General features: G+C 32.4%; 1 pseudogene; it reads right to left on the bottom strand.

Moving 5' to 3' along the window:
* LOC146886242 (uncharacterized) lies at positions 1-13,101 on the bottom strand (annotated as a pseudogene).
* Between the last annotated feature and the right edge of the window lie 4,941 nt (positions 13,102-18,042).

Here is an 18,042-nt window from a genome sequence, read left to right on the forward strand (position 1 = left end):
TCATTTCTTGTATTTGAAGTAGACAAATTTTCTGTAATTCAACATATTCAATTTGAAGACCTGCATCAAAAAGTTAATGCAATCGTAAATTATATTTCTATCCATTTAAAGAAATGACAATATACAATACCTGGTAAGTTCAACTCTTTTCTTTTTTGGTACAAAATTCCATCACATAAGACAGTCCAAGTAGAATTCCAAACTGCATCAGGTTTTGAAATTGTATTCATGGACAATAAAGTAACAAATAGTCTTCTAAGTTAATAGCCAAAAGCAAATTCACTTACTTCTATGATTGCATCAATATATTCTTTGTCCTTAGCCAACAATCCCAAAGCATAGCAAGCTTCTTGGTAGGTTTCAAAAAATTTACCATCAATGGTCTTTATGCTGTCATAACCATTGCAACCTTTTTGAATGGTTAGTAATATCTTCAAATAATAAAGGTCTCCAAAGTCAGGAGGAATATAAGTAAGTCTACTAATGTTATATCCTTTCTTCCTAGGTTTCCATTCTTTTTCTTTAGCAAACCACACAAATTTGCTTGGAAATTCATAAGAAGTCAAATATTTTCCTTCTGTATAAATTTGGTTAGCCTCAAACCAAGCTAGAAACATTGTGTTAGCATTTTCGTATCTGTTGAAGACCACATTAATATCATCATCATCTTTAAACAAAACTGATTGTTGGTCAGTGATGAGTGCATATTTTTGCCCTCATTTAATGTTTAATTCTGGGTATATTTAATTAAATTTGTGTCCTTAAAGAGTGATTTAATTGATAATTATGATAATTAGGCCGTTTTAGCTTGTATGATAAAAAATGTGTTAAAAAGTGATTTTTAGCTGCATAAATTATTTTTGGATATTTTAACGTTTGTTGATGCAGTTGAAGTTAAGATTAAACTCATTCAAATTTTATAACACTGTCGTTGACACGATCAAATTCATACTACTAAATTATAGCAACTTCAGTATTGCTAAGATAGTAGTTAAGGAAATAGAAAAGGGTAAAGTTAACCCTAAGTCGTCTCCCAACGAACACGGAATTGATTTGTAACAAATTAGTTCTTATAAAACTATACGAAAGAGTTAGTCAAATGAAATAATAAAAATATAGGAGGATTAAGATAAACAAGAAAGAAATAGAAAAGATAAAAAGAGATTCAAAGATAAAAGACATAAATGAATGAAAACCTCAACAATAATAAAAAGAACAAAGAAACTATTTCATTCTAACCTCATAATCCATAATGAAATTATAATGGAATCAACCCAAGAAGTTTAGCAATCCATAGAATGCAAAAGTAAAATAAAAATAGAAAGAAGAATAGAGAGAAAAAGGAAACGAAATTAGGCCCATCTAAGGGTTCAAAAACTCCGAAGTCTTGAGCTTGTCTTTCTGCTTTCCCCTTGCTCTCTTTATATAGGACTTGGACTAGGCTTTTTGGTTACTAAAACCTCTCAAATATCTTTTAAATAAAGATAAAATATTATTTATCTTTATAGTGATTTTAAAAATATTTGGAGAGATAGTTAGTTTTAAAAATATTTAACAAATATAGTTGATTAATAATTTATGATATAATTAAATAAATAAATTATTTAAATATATCTGATAAATTATCACCAAATAATATTGGCATTAATTTTCTAAATAAGCTATTTTCAATCCTATACTCCAAATTTGCTGGGAAATCCAAAAAGATGAATATTTGCACTTAAACCCCTCTCCTTTGACCGATCTTTGACTTTTGACCAGATTTGACTATTTGACCATTTCAGTGTCCATTGAGAGACTGCCACGTGGTAGAGTTCTCTCTCGAGAATTAGGGTTTGCTCCCCTATCCTTGTTGCTGCCGTAGGTGCAATGACGACTGCTCCTTGTTGCTCGAACTACCGCAGGCGTGAACGATGAACGGTGGTGGCACAGTTTCCATGGTTGATGCTGCAATGGTGAAGTCGCGTATGCCAGCTCTGGTTCGTGGTTAACTTCAGGCATGGTTCAACTACGATGGAGATGATGATGCCTTAGTCACGGTGGTGGTTTTCGCAAGGTGCAAGGCTGACTCGCAAGTGCAGGTGCTACCATGTTTCATGATTTGTGTGCTCGCGAGGGAGAATATTAGCGTCGAAAACTGCAGGTCCTGCTGTCATGGACGGTGGCGTCTTCTCCAGCGACAACGAGGTACAAGGATGGAACTAAGGTGGCTGCTGCGTTATTTCAGCGACTTTGTTGCACTAAAGATGAAGCTGCGCATTGTGCGATAGTGGTGTTGCGAACGATGGTTGCAAGTTCGCGCAGATCAGTGGTGCGTGGAGGCACTTCCGTTGTTGCGTTTTCTTGGCTTCCATGTAATGCTGATCTACGTTGATGGTGGTTCACGATGCAGGTGAGTTGAGGTGCGATGGTGCCATGATGACTTTTGTTCGTGAACGTGAGAGGAGTGATACTGCACTATCGAGATGAAGATCCAACTGTGGTAGCTGAACGCTGTTGTGGTGTCTGACATCAATGGCTGACGGTGGTAGGCACTACTTCATTGGCTGAATTTGAGTGTTGGATTATGACATGTGTCATCATGTGGTTGGACAAATTTGAAAGTTGAGGATTGCCACATGGCAACATCTGATTAAGTGGAGTTTAAGTGGTTTGAAAGGTGCAACTTAGTAAAAACTAGGGGTGTAGAAGTAGGTTTTCTGTAGCCCATTTGGAAAGAGGGGAGTGTATAAGTAATGTATGGGGTGCAAAGGTGATTTTTCCAAAACTTGCTGATTTTAGCCTTATTTAAAGGTGTTCTATAACTTCAATCAATTTATTTTCTCACCTTGAATGAGCTTAATCTTAACTCCAACTGCATCAACAAACGTTAAAATATCCAAAATAATTTGTGCAGCTAAAAATCACTTTTTAACACATTTTTTATCATACAAGCTCAAACGACCTAATTATCAAAATTATCAATTAAATCACTCTTTAAACACACAAATTTAATTAAATATACCCATATTTAAACATTAAATAAGGACAAAAGTACGCACTCATCATACCCACACACTTATCCTTTTGCACTCTTGGGCAAAATTGAGCAATTTCAAAACTTGTTCTAAGGTATTTTATTTCATATTTACACTGGATCAAAGGAATGAACCTTACTCGAAACTTTAATCAATATTCTAGAAATCAGGTTATCATGCAAATACAAACGGAAATATTATGTTTTTCACACAAGAGTTAATCTTTTGAATTTACAAGAAAATCAAATTTGAAAGATATCACTCAAGATAAAGTGTATATTCTCTCTCCAAAATTCGTTCAAGTGTTTTGGCTTTTATTTTCACTCAAAATACTCATGCAAGTAAAACTCTCATAATACTTAACAAGACTCTAATATTCACAAACTTTCAGAAAAATATTCATTCAAAGATAATGGGGTCAAGGCAAAGGTAGGAAAAAATTTAGGATTTTTGGGTTTTCGAAATAGTAATGTAGGAAGAATAATGGAGCATAATTTCAAAAACAAATCCTTTTCATTTGTTGCTCTTTTGGACAAAAGAATCATTTTTTTTCTATTTTTTTTCAAAACTCTTTCATCATTTTTTTTTCTTCCTTTTTGCCATTTTCATTATTTTGTGGGTGAGGTACTCACCCACACACTTTATTCCTCAACCATTCCTAAACACAATTCATTAGCTCTGATGAGTTCAAATTTTTGCCCTCATTTAATATTTAAATTTGGGGATTTAATTGAATTTTCTGTGCTTAAATATTGATTTAATTAGGATTTGTGATTATTGGATTTATTGAGTAAGTTTGGTAAAAGTGGCGTAAAAATTGATTTTAGTTGCATAAAATATTATTGGATATTCTAACGTTTGTTAATGCAGCTGGAATTTATTTTTGGTCAATTAATAGTGTGATTTTAAAATATTCAAAGTTACAAAATAAGTCCAAAATCAAGAAATTCTGAAAAAGAATAAAACAGGAGCTAAATGCACCCCCAGATTTTATTTGCACACTCCTCCCTCAAGTGGACCACAAAAACCTGTTCTGCACCCCCAGTTTTCACTAAGTTGCACCCCTCCTACCACTTAAACTCCACTAAACCAGATCATGCCATGTGGCAATCCCCACCTCTTAGAATTAGCCAACCAGAACAAGCCACGTGTCATAATCCTACCCTCACCAAATTAACCAATCAGATTCTGCCACGTCATCACCTTCATCTCCCAAAACCCTAACCCTAATTTTCTCCTCTCCTTCCACCCTCCACACAGCCGCCGCCAACCTCGCCGACCACCACAGCCCCTTCCACCGTCAACTCGCCGGAAACTGCAGAACCACCGCGACGCAGCACCTCCATACAGAACTGCAGCAGTTCCGGCCACCACGGACAGCGCCACCTTCTTCCTCCATCGCGCCGCAACCACCGCGAGCCACCAGCACCTGTACCAGCCATTTTCCGTCACCACCTTCACGCCGGAAAACGCCAATCTCGTCGGCCACTCCCAACCTTTGCAGCTTCCGTCGCACACCACCTTCACCAGCCGCCGCTGCCATTTCCTCGCGCGCCCACCTGCAACATCGCGGCCACCGCGACGCACCAACGACCATCGAGCAGCGCCGCCTCCATCTTCTCCGCGCAACCGCGAGCTAGAACCAGAAACACGCATTGCAGATCTGAACCTTGCTCCGCCATCTTCTTCCTCGCGCACAACCATAACAGCGCGCCATCATTCCCGCACCCACCGTGACCAGCAACGTTTCCGAACACCACCACCGCGTTCGCGCACCTGCCTTCGCCGGAGAAGAAGACCTTGCCGGAAAACGCGAAACAGCAGCCGTCACGCACGGGAGGAAGGAGGAGCAAACCCTAATTCTGGAGAGAAAGTCTCCGCGCCACGTGTCAGGCTGCTATTGGGCAGTCAAACTGGTCAACTGGTCAACTCTGGTCAACTGGTCAAAGTCAGCAGTCAACTCTGGTCAAAACTGCAAATATGGTTAAATGAGAAGGGCAGAATTGGAAATTGCACAGAAATTAAGTTGCTAATTAATTAAATAAAAATAAAATATTTTAGCAACTGACAGATAAAGCCCAAAGTCCAGTGGAAGCCTATATAAAGAGACTTAAGGGAGTAGAAGCGGGACACAATTCACAACTTACAATTTTACAACTCACAGCTTAGACACTTAGAACTCTCTGGTTTTGGCAGATACCGTCTCCACCACATCTCTCATTCTTTCTTTTATTTTCTTTCATTCATATCATCATGTATTCCATCAAAGTCATGGAGGGCTAAGCTTTTAAGGGTTGATTCCACTATAATTTCTTAAATGGATTTTGAGGTTAGATGAATTTATATGTTTTGTTATTTTGATTATTGTTGTGGTTTTTGTTTATCTATGTCCTTTGCTTCTTAATCGAATAGAAAATAATGATTTTAAATCTACATACATGCTAATCATATGAGTTAAAAGGTTTTTAAATTAAATTGAGACTTTACTTTGATTTTGTTTAGAAACTTTCATTTGATAAAATAAGTTTTTGCCAATAATTGAGACTTTAATTTGATTAGAGGTAATTACTTTAACTAAAATTAGTCAAGACTTTACTTTGATTAATTAAGTTTTCTATTTGGTAAAGAAACAAAGGAATAGACATGATTAGGCATAGTAAAATTAATTGAGACTGTACTTTGATTGAATTTACTATGGATAATCTAACAATTCTCACTTTTAATTGAGACTGTACTTTGATTAAAAGTGAGGATGCCAACAAATGAATTGAGTCTTTACATTGATTGATTTGTAAATCAACAACAATAATTAATTTAACAATAATCTCTAGATAACCAATGAAGAATCTTATTTAGAAAAAGCAGTGGAATTGACCTATTTACTATTATTGTGTTTACAATCTTCCGTGTCATTTTCTTTGCATATCAAAACCCCCTATTTTTATAATTGCTAGTTTTAATTGCATTTTTGAGAATCAAATATTTGAGATCAATTCCGTATTCGTTGTGAGACGACTCAGGGTTATCTTAACCCTAACTATTTTCTTCACTACAAACTGGCAATACTGAAGTTGCTAAAGTAGTGGTAATTTGATCGCCTAACGACAGCGATATCAAATTTGGCGCCGTTGCCGGGGAATACGGTTAGTATTTCTTTTATGTTGATTCTGTTTTTATTTATTTTATTTTATTTTATTTTTATTTTTATTTTTATTTTTTATTTATTTTACGCATATACGTTTGATATAGTTTGTTATTTTGTAGTATCTAGTTTTCTGTTAATATATTCCAAACAAATTTCTATTTTTGTTTTGATTAAGAATTTCTTTTAAGAAATTTTTAAGACTAGTTTGGAAAACTCTGTCTAGGAAAGACTTGGTATTTAAGTTGTCCACTGAGTAGACCCAACGACATCTTAACTCATTTCTTTCTTGAAATCTTTCTCTAAAACAAGAATAGGAAGAAAAAAAAAACACACAGGGAAACACTTTCAGGTGGACTTGCATAGTGCATGACTCGGGCCAATCCGGGTCAATTTTATCAACTTGATTCAGAACTTGAAAGGAACTTGCGTAAATCACGTAGGAGACTTGATCTCAGGTGTTCTACTGAAGGAGCACCATCATCATCTGAACCTACCACTGAAAGTGTACCACTAGAATCACCTCCGGTGATTAACATATCTTCTGATCCATCACCTGAACCAGAAATTCAAGAAGATAGAATGGAAGAAAGAACAATAAGAGAGTTGGCTTCACCGGATGCAGCAATTACACAAAACATGTGCATCCAATATCCAGATGGAGAATGTGAGCTTAAGTCTGGGTTAATCCATCTTTTACCCAAATTCCATGGATTAGCAGGAGAAGACCCATACCATCACTTGAAGGAATTTCATGTTGTTTGTTCATCCATGAGACCTACGACAGTAACAGAGGAACATATCAAGCTTAAGGCTTTTCCATTCTCATTGCAAGATGCCGCTAAGAATTGGTTATACTGCCTTCCGCCAGGATCCATCAATACCTGGGAGACTCTGAAAAGATTATTTCTGGAAAAGTTTTTTCCAACATCTAGAGTTGCTGCTATTCGCAAAGATATTTATGGGATAAGGCAACAAGAAAGAGAAAGTCTTCACGAGTATTGGGAGAGATTCAAAAAGTTGTGTGCTTCCTGTCCTCATCACCAAATAAACGAGCATCTCCTCATTCAATACTTTTATGAGGGATTGAGTATCATGGATAGACAAATGATAGATGCTGCAAGTGGAGGGTCATTGATGGACAAAACGCCAACAAATGCAAGACAATTGATTGAAACTATGGCGTCGAACCATCAACAATTTTCCACAAGGAGTAATTCTATAACTCTATTGAATGGATTGTTTCTGTGATTTACTAATATAGTTGATTTGAGAGTTTCTGGAATAAATCTTTTGTGAAAGAGTTTTTGACCTTGTGAGTTTTGAGCTTTATTGTAAGGATGAACTACCATGTGTCATTCCTATTTTTCTTGTGTGATTTGCTCATGTCTTGTTGGTACTCAAATGTTTAGCTTGATTCTGTTGTTTTGCATCTTAGGTGAACATGCATGATTTGATATGACTGAGGCATTTCTTGTTTTTAGCTACTTGGCCAAATAAGCTAACCATAACATTGATCCATTGGTAGCCCCTTGAGCTTAAACCTCTTTTTCTTGTTTTGAGCATACTGTTAAATCTTAAAAAGAAAAAGACCATGTTTGTCCTTATCTTAGGGAGAAAGAAGGAGCTAGTGGATTATGTTGAGATTGGTTGAGGAATAAAGTGTGGGGGTGAGTATTTCCCCCACAAAGTTGTAAAAATGGCAAAAAGGAAAATAATTGTTGATGACAGAGTGTTGAAATGAAAAATGATTGTTGTCTGAAAAAGAGAAACAAAGGATAAAAGAGAAAAAAAAAGAAGAAGAAGTAAAGATTGTTTTTGAAACTGTGCTCCATAACTCTTTCTTCCTTACTATTTCAAAAACACACAAATCCTAAAGTTTTTCCTACCTTTGCCTTGGCCTCATTATAACCTGTTAAAAGTCCTCATGATTTTTGAATGCATGTTTTCTGAAAGCTGTGAATATTAGAGTCTTGCTAAGCATTGAGAGTGTTTACTTGCATGGGTATTTTGAGTGAAAACACAAGCCAAAACGCTTGAGCGAATCTTGGTGAGAAAATATATATTTAACTTGAGTGTTTCTCTTTCATATTTGATTATCTTGTAAACTCAAAAGATTAACTCATGTGTGAAAAACAGAATTTTATCCATTTGTTTGTGCATGACAACATGATTTCTAGAAGATTGATCTGTTTCCATTGGTATTCATTTCTTTAATCCACTGAAAATATGGAATAAAAGACCTCAGAAAAAAAGTTTTGAAATTGTTCAATTTTGCCCAGGAGTGCAAAAGGATAAGTGTGGGTGTGTGATGAGTTCAAATTTTTGCCCTCATTTAATATTTAAATTTGGGGATTTAATTGAATTTTTTGTGCTTAAAGATTGATTTAATTAGGATTTGTGATTATTGGATTTATTGAGTAAGTTTGGTAAAAGTGGCGTAAAAATTGATTTTAGTTGCATAAAATATTATTGGATATTCTAACGTTTGTTAATGCAGCTGGAATTTATTTTTGGTCAATTAATAGTGTGATTTTAAAATATTCAAAGTTACAAAATAAGTCCAAAATCAAGAAATTCTGAAAAAGAATAAAACAGGAGCTAAATGCATCCCCAGATTTTATTTGCACACTCCTCCCTCAAGTGGACAAAAGAATCATTTTTTTTCTATTTTTTTTCAAAACTCTTTCATCATTTTTTTTTCTTCCTTTTTGCCATTTTCATTATTTTGTGGGTGAGGTACTCACCCACACACTTTATTCCTCAACCATTCCTAAACACAATTCATTAGCTCCTTCTTTCTTCCTAAGGTAGAATGTGGTCTTTTTCTTTTCAAGGTTTTACAATGGGTTTAAAAATAAGAAAAAGAGGTTTAAAGACTCAAAGGGGTTACCAATGGATTAATATCAAGGTAGGCTTATTTAGGCAAGTAGCTAAAGATAAGAAATGCCTCAGTCATATCAAATCTTGCATATTCATCTAAGATGCAAAACAAAAGAATCAAGCTAAACATTTGAGTATAAACAAAACATGAGCAAGTCACTAAGGAAAAATAGGAATGGCACAAGGCAGACCATCCATCCTTTACATTAAAGCTCAAGACTCACAAGGTGAAACTCTTTCACAAAAGATTTAATCAAGAAATTCTCAAATCAACTCAATTAGCAAATCATGGAAACAATCCACTCATATCAACATGACTTTTATTTTTCCAGAATTATGATAATCCCAAATACTGAATCAAATCCTAAAAATCCAATGTCAATATGTTTTATTGTTTGCAAGGAAATTTTTTTGGTGGATTTCTTAAGAGACATATTGTTTAAAAGTTCCACTTAGTAAAAAGTTAATACTTTCACAATTTTCTCAAAAAGAAATCACAACTTTTTTTATGAAAACAAAAACAAAAATTGAAAAAAAGAAAAAAGAAAAACCATACCTATAGTTTGTCTCCCCCACACTTATTTCAAAAATAATGTCCTTGATGGACTTATTTTGAGGAGGAAATGGAAAATTTTATGACTTTTGGCTCAATCTGGCCATATGTCAAAATTTATTTTCTTTAACTTTTTTAGGTACAAGTCATCTTGTACCATTTTTTTATTTTTACATTTTTATTTTTATAAAAACTAAAAACAAAAACACATGTTTGAAATTTTTTTAATATTTTTAAAATTAAAGACGGAAACAAAAAGCAAATAAGCATGCAATTTAACTTTTGTATCAACAATGTTTTCAACTGAATTTGAATCTAACCTCTTTTCCTTTTGTAGCAACCTTTCTTCTTTTTCTGCAGCCATGTCAATAAAGATAACCACTAAAAAGTTATTTGCATCCTTCACATCAACAAACTTGATGTGTGGAGTGTGTGGCTTCAACTCAATTTCAACATCATCAGATGCATTAGGATGGTTAACCGGATCATCAGTAAGCCTTTTAATCTCATCTTGTGAGCAAAAATCTGCACTTGAAGTAGTAGAATTTGCTGCTTCATCATTAACCAAGTCAGTTACAATAGTAGATGCTTCAGCTACATCTTCGAATACCGTTGGTTCTTCAACTTCACTTGGTTCCTCCATTGTATTATTCTCACAACTTTGCTCATGAAAAAGATCATTTGTACTCATATCATCATTAACAGGTACAACTTTATATTCAAATTGAGCATCATCATCATATCCATCAATAGATATTTTAGTGTGAAAATCTTTAATTTCTTCATCAACTTCAACAACATCCTTAGTAAACTTAATATGTTCTTCAGTAGGCATATTGCTATAACAATCATTATATCCATCAGTAGATGTATCAATGTGATGTGATTTCGCTATTGGTTTGTCAAATTGACTCTGCAAGCATTGTGTGGCAACATTCATCATCTCTGTCTGATCTGTCTGATTCATCTTCATCATTTCAGTCATCATATTCATCATATCTTCCAAAGTGACCTTTCTAACTGTATCATTCATTAGTTGACTCAAATCTTCAAACATTTGTTCAGCTCTGATGGCCAACTTCACAAGCATATCTTTGATTTCATGACAAAGTGCGTTAAAATCTGGATTTTCAAGAAATCTCTGATGGGGTTGAATGGTGGTATTAACAGTTACAAGTAATTCTATGAAGTTGTTCTTACTTGCATCCCTAAACATATAAGACAATATTTGCTTATTTTCGTACCACTCTTGCTCCATATTTCTGCATCTTGATCAACTTGCAACCTTTCATCCATGGTCTCTAATTTCTCTATAACCTCACCCATTAGTATCACAACTTCTTTGTTGGATGGTCCATTGGTTGCTTCAACTTCTTGCTGTGGTAGATATTGTTGTTGAAAACTATTTGAAACATATGGTTGTTGTGTATAGTAATTGCAATCCATTTGAAAACTAGATTGTTGATTATTTTCACAAGAAAAATGATTTTGCATTTCTGAAGGAGGTTTTCTGAAAAGAAATAAGTTGACACCTTGTTGAGTAGACTTCTAGGAAAGAGAAGTGTGTCTCAATGGACAACTTAAATACCTTATCTTTCCCTAGCCAAAGTGTTTCCTAACTAGTTTCACAAATTTTCAAACAAAATTCCTCAAACAAAAATTATGCTTAAAATAAAATAACTAAAAAATAAAATAAATGTTAAAAAGAATTGAGAAAAAAAATGTTAGTGATAAACAAAAAAAAAAGAATAAAAAGAAATAAGAACTAAAATGATAAAAATTCTAACCGTGTTCCTTGGCAACGACCCCAAATTTGATAATGTTGTCGTTGCTGCGATCAAATTAATACTACTTTCTTAATAATATTGAAGTTGTTATAGATAAATAGTATTAATTTGATCGCGCAACGACAACTTTATTAGCCAGGAAAATGGAATGTCAATCTCTGAACAGGAGGCTATCTGTGATGGATGTCAAAAGCAAATATTCGCCAAACTGTTTCACATGGTGATAGATACGTACAATCGTAATACCTCTTGATCTCATCAATAATGCTTGATTTTTCACATTCTGCAAAGTTGTTGCTTATTTTAAGAGTAGCTCTGTCAGGACCTTTGTTCACATATTTGAACACATACGTTATTGAATTGGTCTTGTTGCAATACTCTGTATTCACGTGAGCTTGATAACACTTCTATTGTCAAGCTTAATTCCATTTTTCTAAACAAATCTTCCATTATCAAGTCTTCTATAGCATGTATATCCTTCTTCATCAATTGAAGTTGAAGATGTGAAGTTTTTTGGATAAAAATTTAGAACATCTACCTTCCTTCATACACAGTGAATTATATCTTACAGATTCGCATGGGCCATGGATCATGTAACTTGAAACAAATTTTTCCAATTTGGGGTACAAATCCGCATTGGGTAATTCAGCTGATATTACTTTATCAATATCAGTTGGATTTTTCAATTTGCTTTCTCCATCCAACCACAAAAGTATATGGGCATGAGGTAATCCTCTTTTTTGGAATTCTACGGTGTACATTCCTGGATATATGAAAAAAAGATTGAAATTAGTTGTAAGAATTTCATTTGATTAATATGTATATTATTTGATACAAAACATACCTACAGTGGTTTTTTCCAAAGAAATCCTTCTTTTTAAAATCTGTCATCATTTCATCAAGCTTCATTTTGAAGACTCTACATACAATATCAGGTCTATCTAAAGCGGATAACCCTTTGGCCAAAACAAACTCTCTTATTTCACTCCAATTCACATTGCATGTTATAGTAATGAACAAATCAGGATATCCAAATTTTTTACAAATGGCCATAACATCTTAACAATTGTTGAACATGTATCTTGTACCACCAGTAAATGAAGCAGGCAAGACAATAAGTCTTCCAATTAAAGAAGGATCTGTCTCTCCTCTATTAATAGCCTCTTATAATCCATTAAGAATATCACAACGAATTAACTTCCGATTAGCTCTAATGAAAGATGACCGTTGTGCTTCAACCATTGTATAGCAATCAACCAAAAACTGTTGGAACAATCGGCATGCATTGACAATATTACCAGATTCTATAGATCTTTGTTGTATTCTGAATGCAATAAATTCTCTAAAAGAAATTCGAACTCTCACCCTTGATTTACTTCTGGAATGAAATTCTCTTATTGAAATATCTTCTTGATAACCATCTTCTCCATATGGAAACATGAGAGGATATTGTAGTGGAATGAATGTAGTGTGAGTTTCATGCAATCTTGTCAATTCACTAGAACATTTTTTGACAATTATATGTCTGCCTACATCCATATTGGCAAAATCACCAACTATTAGTGCAGTTATTTCATCACATGAAGGTGTGTTGTAGACTCTAGGGTCTTTGTTTCTGCCTCTAAATAGTCTTAGGGTGAAATCTGATTTCATATTTTGCAATGACAAATCTCTAACTTTTCTAAAAGATTTAGCAAGAACATTGTGATTATCAATCATTTTAATCAAATCAGCAACCAATGATTCATCTAGAACATATTCCTTACAGTTTGACTTAAAACATAATTAACGCAATAGATGTCAACTAATGTATTTGAATATTTCATTTAAGCAACATAAAGCACATGCTAACTAAACTGAAAAGCTTCATTTTGTTACTCATTTCATTTTCAGTATCATATATGTAGAGTTGTGCAAACTTTGACTTTGATCCATCTTCTGGCAATAAACTGCCAATACGGTGATAGTTCTGCCCACTAAGAATAAATTGTGGTGGAGCAGAACCATTGTTCATTGAAGCATTTATCTTACCACCAATTAAAGTAAATGAAAACATGCTGTTGTATATTCTTGTATTTTGTAAAAATAGTTTGCTTCTATGATCTTCACCATTTAACAAAGCTTGAAGCATAGTAGGTGGTTTCTTTAATAGTGGAAGTTCCACTTTTCCCTAATGGCAACACAATGAAAATTGAACTTACTTTGAGGTGTTACATTTTTCTGCTCTTTCTTCATACCAAAGTTGAGCTTGACAATATTGACATTCCAAGCAAGGTTCTCTAATATTGAGAAGTTCTAAACATCATTAAAAAGCATTAGCATGAAATACATATATTTACTGTCAAATTATGTACAATTGGTGTTTGTTTACCTTGCAAATCCGCTTTGCAATACAATTTGTTTGTACTCGTAGTATCTGGTTCAATTGTAGTCAAATGAGATACATTAAATTAATGATTCAAATTATATAGTTATTCACATGACTAATTTTTGCATTAAATTTGTGAACTACCTTCATCTGTTATTGTTGCTGAAGAATGATTTGTTGTGTTTGAACCATTTCGTTCTGTTGGTGTTTCATCATCAACACTGAATCTGTTTTGAAGTGATTGTATGACTTGAAAAATGATATTTGACAACATTATTCTTAGAGACAGAATAAGAATCATTTACCACTTCAGATGTTCCACCTGTGGAAAAAAAATTATTACAACAACTTACTTACATGCACTACCATTGTCATTATGAAGATTAATATATATCAATAAAAACCTACTTACCTGCACTACCAATGTCATTATTTTGTCCATTATTTCTTTGTCTGTTATTGTTAACAACTATATTCACTACAAAAACAAATTCATATAAATTTTAAAATTTTCATCTTCATGGAATTACAATACGTATATAAGAAATTAGGATGAAGGTAGAAATATACCGAAAGTATTGTTGTATGTTACAGTAGAAGCTGGAGATTGTGAAGTGATTAAGTTTTATTTGATTTGATTATGAATTACACTACTAAAAGAACTTGATATATTGTTTTCAGCCACTACATTCAAATGAATCTTATGTTATTATTTATTAAAATTACATTTGAGGCATATTATTGAACAACCAACAAAGATCACTCACCAATTGTTATTTGAAATATTGCATTAATATTTTGAAGGTTGTTCATGTTGGTCTGGACATCTGTAAAATGATTATTGTAATAGCAGTGAATGTAACAGAATAAACAAAAATACTTCATTCGTTGATATAAGAAGAATTTCTAAAGAATTAGGTTAGAAACAAAAGACTTACTAAGATCCAACTCATGTAATGACTTCATCTGTATAGCATTTTCCAAAAATTTCTCAAATTGGCTTATTTTATCTATCATTACAAAAGGAAACATATTTCATTATGCATGTGTCTTGTGAAGTTCCAATCGAAAAATATAAATTTAAAGTTAGATATAAAAAGGAAATATGTTAGAAACTTACATGATTAAAATGAGATGTTAGAAACTTACATCAATGTTGATTACTTCCTGTATGCAACATTTGTTGTAGCACCATCTTCTTTCTAAGCTTGGCATTTTTACAATCCTTTTGCTCAATTTCAGAAAAAAACTTGGAATATTTTGAAACGTTACAATGGAAGAAGAAGAAAAAACAAAAATAAGTTAACTCAATGGCTGTAAAAGTGTTTACTGTTTTATTCCTATATTGGTGAATGCATTTCTTCAACATTTTTTTTACATTGTACCTCTAATCACTATTGTGGAAAGACAAATATTTGTAATTGTAATAGAAATCAATTGTAAGAGTACAACAAGTTTTTATTAGTAGATAAAGATTAGAAATAGAAAGAGCACGCAATGTTGACTGTTAATAGATCAGAATGAATCATATAAATAGGAATTCTTTCACATTTGTTTTGTTTTTGCAGCTAACAACACATTTCCTTTTTATGTAGGTACAACAACACATGTATTTTTTATGCAAGTACTATACATAGTACAACAAAGAGGACAATTTCATAGAGACTTGGTTAAAAATTCTATGGTCAAACATTCAACAAGTTTAATTTGATTATTTGTCAATCTGATAACATATTATCAATATTATTTGTCAATCTGATAACATATTATCAGTATCTGCACATCCTAAAGCAACATACCTCCACACATATGATACATAAGTATGATAAATATGATGGCAGACTACCAAAACATAAATCGTAGAGGAGATTCAATATTTAGATTAAAAGAAGTTCAATTAAAATGGCTTTCTTGATAATTCATGAATGAAACAAAATTGATAAAAAATAATAAAAAATAATTCTATACAACACAGAAAAACCATCCTCTAGCTTGTTAGTAATGAATATGATCATACATTTTTTATTTACAGTAAGAAATTATTAATTTTTTACTATAATATGTTTCACTTTAAATTAATGTTTAATTAAAGGGTTAAATATGTTTTTGGTCCATTAACTTTCAATGAAGTTTGGAATTAGTTCATTTCGAAACTTTGGACCAATTTAGTCCTTTATCTTTCGAAATACGTGAATTTAGTTCTTTTAATCAAATTTGGTTAGGTTTATTTAATGTTTTGTATGCATTTCAGGATTGTATTTGAGTTGTTTATACTGTTTGACACATTTTTTCTTTAATGTTAAGTCAAATACTATAATGAAACGCGTTTGAAATGTCAAATAATTTTAACAAAATTTGTTAAAAGGACTAAATCCACGTATTTGGAAAGATGAAGGACTAAATTGGTTCAAAGTTTCGAAATGGACTATTTCCATAATTCACTGAAAGTTAAGGGACCAAAAACATATGTAACCCTTAATTAAACTTTCATCATAAACTATTTATTTGCATTCATAGAATTTGAGAAAAGCTTCAAACTAATTTCATTAATAACAAAAAAAAACTATACATATGCATTCCTGAAAATAGAAAAAGTTCTAGGTTGATCAACTACATATGTAGCAGACATAAAAACAAAGCTATTGCTACTCGACGGTTCCAGAAAACAACATAAAAAAACTTTGAATTAAAAATTACAATATGCCAGCATTTTGACATTCTGATTGCTTCTCATCTGGTCAACTTCAAACACTAGGTCAATAGTTTCATCAAATCCATGAACAATACAAAATTCCTTTTAGCCACTTCCAATTTTGTTAGACTTCTGTGGATGATTTCTCAACAGTAGTTTGCACTTGACTATTTTGCGCGGTCCATGAAGAACAATGTTTTTAAATCTTCCTTGACGAAGATAATTGTCAAAATCAATTGGCAAATCCTAATAAATTTAATGAAATAATAAAATCAGATATAAACTAAAAATCAATGAAATATATGAAATATAAATATAAAATAATAAAGATAATAAACATCCACCGAGTAATTTAAATGAATCTCACCAGATGGTTAGCCTGGCATTGGTATGGATTGACAAATATGCAAAAATGCAACTTCGGTCTAGTGAAAAGGGAGATGGAGATTCAATGATTTGGAAACAGTGATCTGGAAACAAGAATGACCAACACATCCAAAATAAATAATGTGGTTATCTTATAGTTCATAAAGGTCCCTTAAATCCAATTAGCAATGGTTTCTCTAAATTCTTGTTATAAGTGACGACATGTCTATTGCCTTCAACATTTGTTAAAGTCCATTGGCGCTCAAGATCGTGATCGTAAAGAATGGTGAATGCACGATCGACGAACCCTTGTAGCCTCCAAATATTCAATTTTTTTAACAAAAACATAGATTAGTTCAAGTAAAAAGGTTGATATTCATTTGAAAAAGGTGATAGAAATAAAAAAAGGAGAAGTATTTTTCTAAAACAACAAATGCATGAAACTATTTAAAAAAACTTACCTCGTCCTGAAGGTGAATTATAGGGAACTGGTACCTAGTCATTCTATTAATAACTTGTTCTTCATTCAAGTTATTTTCCATTTGCTTAGACTTTGAGAATGATAGTAGAAATATGGTTGGAAGAATGGAGAATATGCTTGAACTGATTTTTAAGTCTGATGGTCCACGTAGAATGAAGATGGAGATTTATAGAAGAAAAATCCCACATAAAAAGATGGGACGATAATCAAAAGATTTCTCGTAATGTCATTATTACTATTTTTGGAAAACAGACAGACAATTAAAAGAAAATATAACATAAACAAATAATAATAATTAATATTATTAGTATAGTTACTTTTGTATATTAAATTATATTATCATATAAAATATCATCATATAATATGTAATATATATATATATATATATATATATATATAATTAGGGTGATAGAATAAAGAAATAGAAAAAATTATATATTTATTTATATATATATATATATATATATATATATATATATTTATAAGTTAAAGTGACTATACAAAGAAAAATGATTTAAAATTGTATATGGTAGCTAATTCTGTTGAGACAACTTAAAAACTATCAACAGTTATTTGGTTAGCCAAATATATCTTATTTATCAAAATGAATCTAAATAAACAATGAAAATTTATAAATTCGTTCTTCACAAAAAAAAAAAAATTCATTCTGAATTTTAGGAATTCATGTTAACAAATAGATCAATATTTATAAGTCTTTGTAGTAATAGTATTTGTAGAAACTTTATGTAGCTG

Source organism: Vigna unguiculata, chromosome 5 (genome assembly GCF_037176805.1).
Source record: "Vigna unguiculata cultivar grain cowpea cultivar isolate G323 ecotype 2 chromosome 5, ASM3717680v1, whole genome shotgun sequence".
NCBI classification, from domain to species: Eukaryota; Viridiplantae; Streptophyta; class Magnoliopsida; order Fabales; family Fabaceae; genus Vigna; species Vigna unguiculata.